Here is a 7583-nt window from a genome sequence, read left to right on the forward strand (position 1 = left end):
AATATGTACTTTTATTTCGTTTTATAAGTGCATTTAAGCTCAACTAAACTTTAAATCTTAATAAACATTACATAAATGAAATGATACCTATGGGAAATTCCAGGCCCTCCCCCCCCCCCCCCCTAGATACTGAAATTTTTCATTCAAAATTTGAACCTTTGCTTGTTGAAATGAGAAAATGAGAGGATGATAGAAAAGACCAGAAGAAGGCAATATGGCGAAAACCTCATTTCAGATGAATTCATCGCCAGGTTCACTGAAGAAAATGAGGCTAAATCTGAGCCAAAAACTCCATTTCAGTTGAAGGAAATGGGAAAAAGAAAAAAAAAAGCAACAGTGAGTAATGTAGCAGACGAACCAATTTTATACATCGTGTATGGGGTAAATATGGATGGCCCTCGGGGGCGGATTTAGGGTGTCGCCACTGATGCGCTTGCGACATTCTTTTTGCACAGCTAAATAGAAGTGTATTTCTTTTGCACTTTTTGCGTTAATAAAAACATGAGTAGAAATTAGAATCCGAGATTTGAAAAAAATTAAACATTTTAATTACTTAATGTTAACTCGAATTATTTAATCTCTATAGTTACTTATTCGTTACGTAAACAAAATATCCTGTGTTTTGGAGCAACCGATGCAATTGTTCTTCACTATCCACCGTTCCTAGCTCGACATCACGAAATAATTAAGAGTTGTTTTGATTTCAATTCTGCCATTATGGAGGACAACCTAGTTAGCGGAACTAATATACTAATATTCATAGTTTTTTCAAAAAATATATTATATTATAAAGTTTAATGTTTTTATTAACAAAATTATAAATTATAAATCTTAATCTGGTTTATTTATTATTATTGTTTTATTTTAAATTTAAGTTAAATATATAAATATGCAAATTTGTTATAGAAAAAAATATGTATAATATGATCAACTTTTGTGCTGTACTTGGGTGTTCAAATCGTTCAAATCGTGAAAAGGGTAAATCTTTCTTTCGTTTAACAAAAGTAGTTTGCAATCAAGGCGATGATGGTAAGACTTTATCAAAGGAACGTAGAGAAAAATGGATAAATGCCTTAAACAGAGTTGGTAACTATCATGATGTCCTCCACACTCGAATTTGCATTGACCATTTTATTACAGGTAAAAACTGCCTGTCTACCTTTGAAACATTTCTATAACTTTGAAAGTTTAATATCATTAACTGTTTAACATTTTCATATTTTTATTTAGGAAAACCTGCTTCACTTTTCGCACAGAATGATCCTGATTGGGTTCCATCCTTAAATCTGGGGCACAAAAAGTTTAGATTTGAGGCTGAGAAATCTAGAGAACGTTATTTACGACAAAAAAATTGTTCATTGTTAACAAGTGGAAATAATTATATGTCTTGTAGAAACAGCATCACTGATTTAAACTCTTCTGAAAAATCAATTGTAGACTTTCAAATAGATAATTTTAAAAGTAGTGAATCGAATGTCTCAGAAAGTGTTACAATCGATTATGAAAACTTAGTAGATGCAAGTGTTCAAACAGATATGACTGTCACAAATATCAATCAAATAGAAAGTGAGTATATATATAAAAACAAACTTATTTATGATTTGCGTGCAAATTTAGTCAAACTCCATGTGGGAACTATTGAATGGTTTGATACAGATTCAAAAGTAACATTTTACACTAGATTGCCAAATTTGAAAATTTTATGTTGTTTGTTTAACTTTTTAAAACCTATTATAACTGAAAATGGGAACTCAGTTTTATTGTACTTTGAAGAATTTTCTTTGACACTTATGAGATTGCGTTTAAATCTATCTATTAGAGACCTTGCTTATAGATTTGAAATTTCAAAATTGACCTCATCATTTTTAAGATGGATTGAAATTATGTACTTCAGAATGAAACATTTGATTAAACTATGGAAACTATGCCTTTATGCTTCAGAAAATATTTTGAAACAAAAGTGGCTGTGATAATTGATTGCTTTGAAATATTCATAAATAAACCATCTAACCTACGTGCATGAGCAACAACTTGGTCACAGTACAAACATCACAATACCGTTAAATTCTTAATAGGTGTAAGCCCACAAGATGTGATAACATTTTTTTCTAAAAGTTTGGGGAGGACGCATTCGTGATAAATACCTAATAAAGCATTGTTCAATTTTGAAAAACATCCTTCCTGGAGATGTTGTTTTAGCCAATAGAGGTTTTAACATTGCTGATGGTGTTGGCCTTTATTGTGGGGAGCTAAAGATTCCAGGATTTATGAAACGAAAGTTACAACTAACTTGTTCAGATGTAGAAACAACCCGGAAAATTGCCTCTGTTAGAGTACACATTGAGAGGGTTATTGGATTGTTATGCAACAAATATAAAGTTCTACAAAGTATTATGCCATTAGATTACTTATATACTAAAGATTCTGGATTATGCTCAATAAACAAAATTGTTATTGTTTGTTCTTCTTTGATAAATATATGCGATTCAATTATTCCTGTGGAATAGTTTTTTAAAAATTTAACAAGATTGGATATATAGTGAAACTAGGATTTGTAACAAAAAATAAACAGTATAAAATATTTTTATTAAAAGACTACATTTTTATTTCAATTGTATACAATAATCGTGATCAATAAAAACTTTCTTTTCTTTTTTAAAGTAGTTGTGTTCTTTTAGTATTAATTTATTTTTATCCGATATTTCTTTCAAAAAAAGATTTCTATGGCTGTAAAATTTGTCAATAAGTTCAGGTAAAATACATTCTTCAAAAAATTGTTTACATTTTATTATATTCCTGTCCATAAATTCCAAATCCGGAAAAATTCTTTCGCAATACCAATCTTTTGATGTCCAAATAAAAAAATCACAGTAGTTACTTGATGAAGTATATAACTGACACTAAACCTGACAGTAATATTTATGTGATTTTTTGAGAGCTATATAAACTCCATTATTTTCCAGACAAGAATTTTTAGAATTTAATAATTCACCAATGTATTTATCTCTCGCACTATATGGACACTTTATCTCCAGACAATCATTTCCACAACAATCACAATTAATAACTGCATCTGGCGATGCACCAAGGAAGGGTTGATGAACTGAAATAAAAAACCCACAATTTTTTGTTGAAAATTTAGAGTGTTTCTTTTCCATAGTTGTGGAATACCAAATCAATGCTTTTTTTTCATGGTCATTTCCCCGTTTTGTTGCTGCTGTGCAAAAATATTTGCATAATCAAACTGATTGGTGGTTGGGTGATGCTTGCGCAGCATACACTCCTAAATTTTAAAGCAGTTATACGACCTGCCCTAAAGTAAAACCAGTTATTACTTTTTGCTTGAAGTCGCGTTGTACTTTCAACATTTTTACTTTGCTCAATTGTTATTGTAATTCTTTTTTTTTACAAGCAGCTAAGAGTTGTTCAAAGTTTAAAAATATATTGTTCTGGTAAAGATCTGACAATGATTCAGGATATTTTTCTGTTATTAGTGATGGTTCATAAGGTTTGATATACCCAGAAATAATTGAAAGAATAGCTGGTTTTGTTCCACATTGACTCAGGTCTAAAGATAAATAATCAGTTTCCTCTTTTGTTGGAATAGAAACATTTTTTCTATGTGTTACTTTTTTTCTTTGATCACGCCATGAACTTTATTATTTAAACTACATTGTAAAGAGTTGGGGTAAAATCAATATCGGAAACAGGTTTGAATTCTATCTTTTTAGAGCTTGGTAGTAACCAATAAGCTTTTTCTTCAGTGCATGTTTTTGAACTTTTAATGTTAACTACACACTAAATATGAAATAGTACTGCACCAACATGTGAACAGCTTTCTCCAAGACCAGCCATGCAATTGCAATGTGCACAAACTATAATTCCTGACTTCTCCGAAATAAGCCATGGATTTAATGGTACATCATTAATTTTTTGAGAATGTTTCACCTAAAATATTGGATAAAAAAAATTAAAACAAGAAAGCTATTTCTATTTAAATATTGAACTAAAAATTAAGTAACCTACTCTGCCATGAATAAGAACATATTTCTCAAATAATTTCACACCAACGTTGATCATCCAACCTGATACAAATTGATTATAAGAATCAAGAGCTTTATATGCTTTCAATTGATCCTTAGTAAAAGGACTAGGAGCAAATAAAAAATAGTTTACAATATCTGGATATGTAACATTTGGGTAACTATCTACATTATCGGAGAAATCAGTATCTTTAAGAAGATATGGGTCAACATGGTTTATAAAGCTTATTTTTTCCAAATATCTTTGCTCTACATTAAAATCAAGCTTAGACAAATATTCGTTTTCTGTTGACATTGCCGATCTATTTGTTTACGTTTGTTTGTCCTCCATAATGGCAGTATAGTTTAGTCCCGTAAATTTAGAATAAATTAATGACGAGGTAGGAACGGTGGATAACAAAGTGTGATTAATTAAATAAAAGTATTTTACCAATTAACCAATCATATTTGTACATTTTTACAAACTTTTCCGATCACTTTGTAGCAATTGTCGCGAAATTTGTTGCAACTGTTCTCTAAATCAAAAATGATTGGTTTAAAAACGGTTTAAACTAATCACTCTTTATAAAAAAAACAATTGCGACACTTGCTACAAACTTTCCCAAAAAAAATATACTAGCACGTTAAAAAAAAAAGTTTTAAACTAAAGATTTTTTTTATAACCATTCAGTTCTCTAGAAGGTTTAGAACAATTGCGACAGTTGCTCCGAATCGTTCAAAACCTACAATATTTCTAATATACCGAATATTCGTTTTTCGTTTGCAATTTTCGTCAAAGGACTTTGCTAGTTATTAAAGTTTGAAAACAAAAATTTTTTAGTTTCAAATGCAATTAAGGCAAATATTCCAAAATAATTATGCCAAACATTCGCAAATACAAAAGTCAATTAGTTGAAGAGCTTAAAAGTTTAAATAATAAGTTTCCAGTTCAACCATATAGCCAGTCTTTTAAAAATGCTGAAATGGATTGTTTTATTCTATAGCAAGAAGATAGTAAAAATTATGTTGCTTTAAGTAAATACTATTACTAAAGTTAAAAGTGTTTCATATTCCAGCTAGAAAATTATAAAAACTGAGCTAGTTTTAGTATACTTTTTATTTTATTTAAGGTCATCCAAAGATGGAAATTGCCTGTGCAGTTCAGCTTCTCTTTTAACCAATTCGTCACTGAAAACAGTTAATATATTGAGACTTCTAACTTCGATTGAATTGTTTGAAAAAGCTTACTACTATTCGAGGTACTCTCTTTTTATTATTGAAACTAATAATTTTAATACTCTATCTAGAGTGCTAGTAGCCTGTGTTTCTTTTGAATGTTCAGATCAGTTTAAATTAATTAACAATGAATCAGTTTCTGAAATTATAAAAATGGAAGCATTGATCAACTGCCAAGCTAACAAGTTTTTTTCGTTTTTATGTTTTATTGCTCTGTCATCAGTTTTAAACATTCCTATTAGATCAATATATCCTGATTTTGGCCTAGAAAAATTTAAAAAACTTTTTAATACAATTATTTATCTATTTAGTTCTAGTAAAAATCAAAATCGAAATATTTTAAACATTTTATGGTGTAATACTGATATTATGTCAGTGATGCAAAATAATAATCAATAGTCACCTAACCATTTTGTACCTATTTTTAAAAAATCCTGATTAATTTCATGTGAAAATAACGACTTAGCTATAAAAAGTGATGTTAAATATCCACTTTGTTGATTCTAATGTGCTTCCAGTAGTCAGTGGTGGATTAAGACTTTTCGGGGCCCGGGGCTATTTAAAAGTAGGAGGCCCCGTCCCACTAACAACGACAAAAATGAGTAAAACAAAGATTTTCTTGAAAACGCTATCACTGATATTTATTTATATACAACTTTTATATTTATTTTATTGAATTAAGTTGAGTGATTTTTTTCTGCTTTTCTTCCCCGCAAACTCTGCAATCACATCGCTGAAATCCAAAGTTTCTAATAATTTTAACTCAATAGTTAATCTTGCTATATTACTTAAACGACTATGGACCATTGTTGATCGGTGCATATTCTTAACTCTTTTAAGAGTAGAGAATGATCTCTTAGCCTCGCAATTTGTTATGAGAATAGTTAGAAACAAGCGATATGCTATATAAACATTATATGAAATACATCAATAATATCGGTTTCAACAATCCAATTTATGTGATAGGCGCTTGAATGTAGCATGATTTCCTTTCAATAAATCCCATCTATGTGTTGAAACTACAAAAAATGAATACAAACTCTGGAGAACGCCAAAATAGTTGATAGAATTGATGCACTCACTGACACTGCACTGCCCTACTAAATTTAAAGAATGTCCAGCGCAGGGGATACAAAAAGCTAATTCACTCCGCTCTTTTAAACTTGCCTGTAATCCAGAATATTTACCAGACATATTGCTTGCATTATCGTATGCCGGTCCCCGACAATTGGTTATATCAATATCATATCTTTCCAGTAGATCTAAAATGTCAGTAATCAAAGATTTACCGTCGTGGCTTTTAATTTGTAGAAAACAAAAAAATCGTTCATACACGTGGCCATTTAGATAATAACGAAAAATCACAGAAAGTTGATCCACGTAAGAAATATCAGGAGTCGAATCTACGATAATTCCCCAGTATTTTGCTTTTTTTATCGAAATGCTAAACCTCTTTCGGCTAAAAAACGAATAACCGCAACTATTCTATTTAAGATTGCAGACCAATAATTAAATTCCCTTTTAATCTGGCTTACCATATATTCATCAACATGAGTATTTTGTTTTATGAATTCTATCCACTTAATCATACATTGAATATGTTCCTTACTGTTTTCGTGGCCGAAAATAGTTTGTTTAGCTTTTTTCCAATTGTAAAGGCCACTTTTGACAAATACGTTGTCGTAATCGGTTGAAAACAACTTGCAAACATAACAAAATACACATCCAGTGGATTCAGAAAACATTAACCATTTTCGGTCACACTTTTCGCCATTATTCATCACTTTTTGAAAATATTTAACCGATTAATATCTGTACTGGTTTTTGAACATCCGCTTCGAAGATTCGTAATTAGAGTCTTTATTTTGAAAAATAGCATACCCCTTGTTTAAATACTTCATACGTTCATTTTCCTTTAATTGTAATGGCCATAAAGCAGAGTCTTCGCGTAGAATGGTATCTAGGAAAAAAAATCATGATAAATAGGCCTAATAAAAAAATAATAAGTGACAATTTATAGAATAAAAATATTAACTGCCTAAAAAGTAAATTGTTTGTTTAGCAGATGTTAGAGGTGTCATTAAAGATAGTAAAAATTGGAGTACCTGAGTCAAGCTCATTGTTATGCATTATGTAGATTCAAAACTTTCAACTTCTTGAATTTCATTTGAAGGACCTTGGCAGGCTACCTCATTTTCCGTGTTATTGTTTTCATCTTTTCTCTCATTGTTTTTATTATTATCTACAGTTTGTGGAAATTACATAATAGTTTGGTTTGATGAAAAAAAATTTGTCATTTTCGGAAGTTTAGCTACAATTTCCTCT

At 30.1% G+C, this 7583-nt stretch overlaps 1 long non-coding RNA gene across 1 annotated transcript; it reads left to right on the forward strand.

Annotated features, from left to right (window-relative positions):
* The first annotated feature begins 956 nt into the window (after positions 1-956).
* Positions 957-1300, forward strand: LOC136089517 (uncharacterized). The gene is made up of 2 exons (XR_010643119.1): positions 957-1140; positions 1231-1300. It is a non-coding gene; the product is annotated as an uncharacterized LOC136089517 (long non-coding RNA).
* The last annotated feature ends 6283 nt before the right edge of the window (positions 1301-7583 follow it).

The sequence above is a fragment of the Hydra vulgaris genome, chromosome 13 (genome assembly GCF_038396675.1).
Source record: "Hydra vulgaris chromosome 13, alternate assembly HydraT2T_AEP".
NCBI lineage: Eukaryota > Metazoa > Cnidaria > Hydrozoa > Anthoathecata > Hydridae > Hydra > Hydra vulgaris.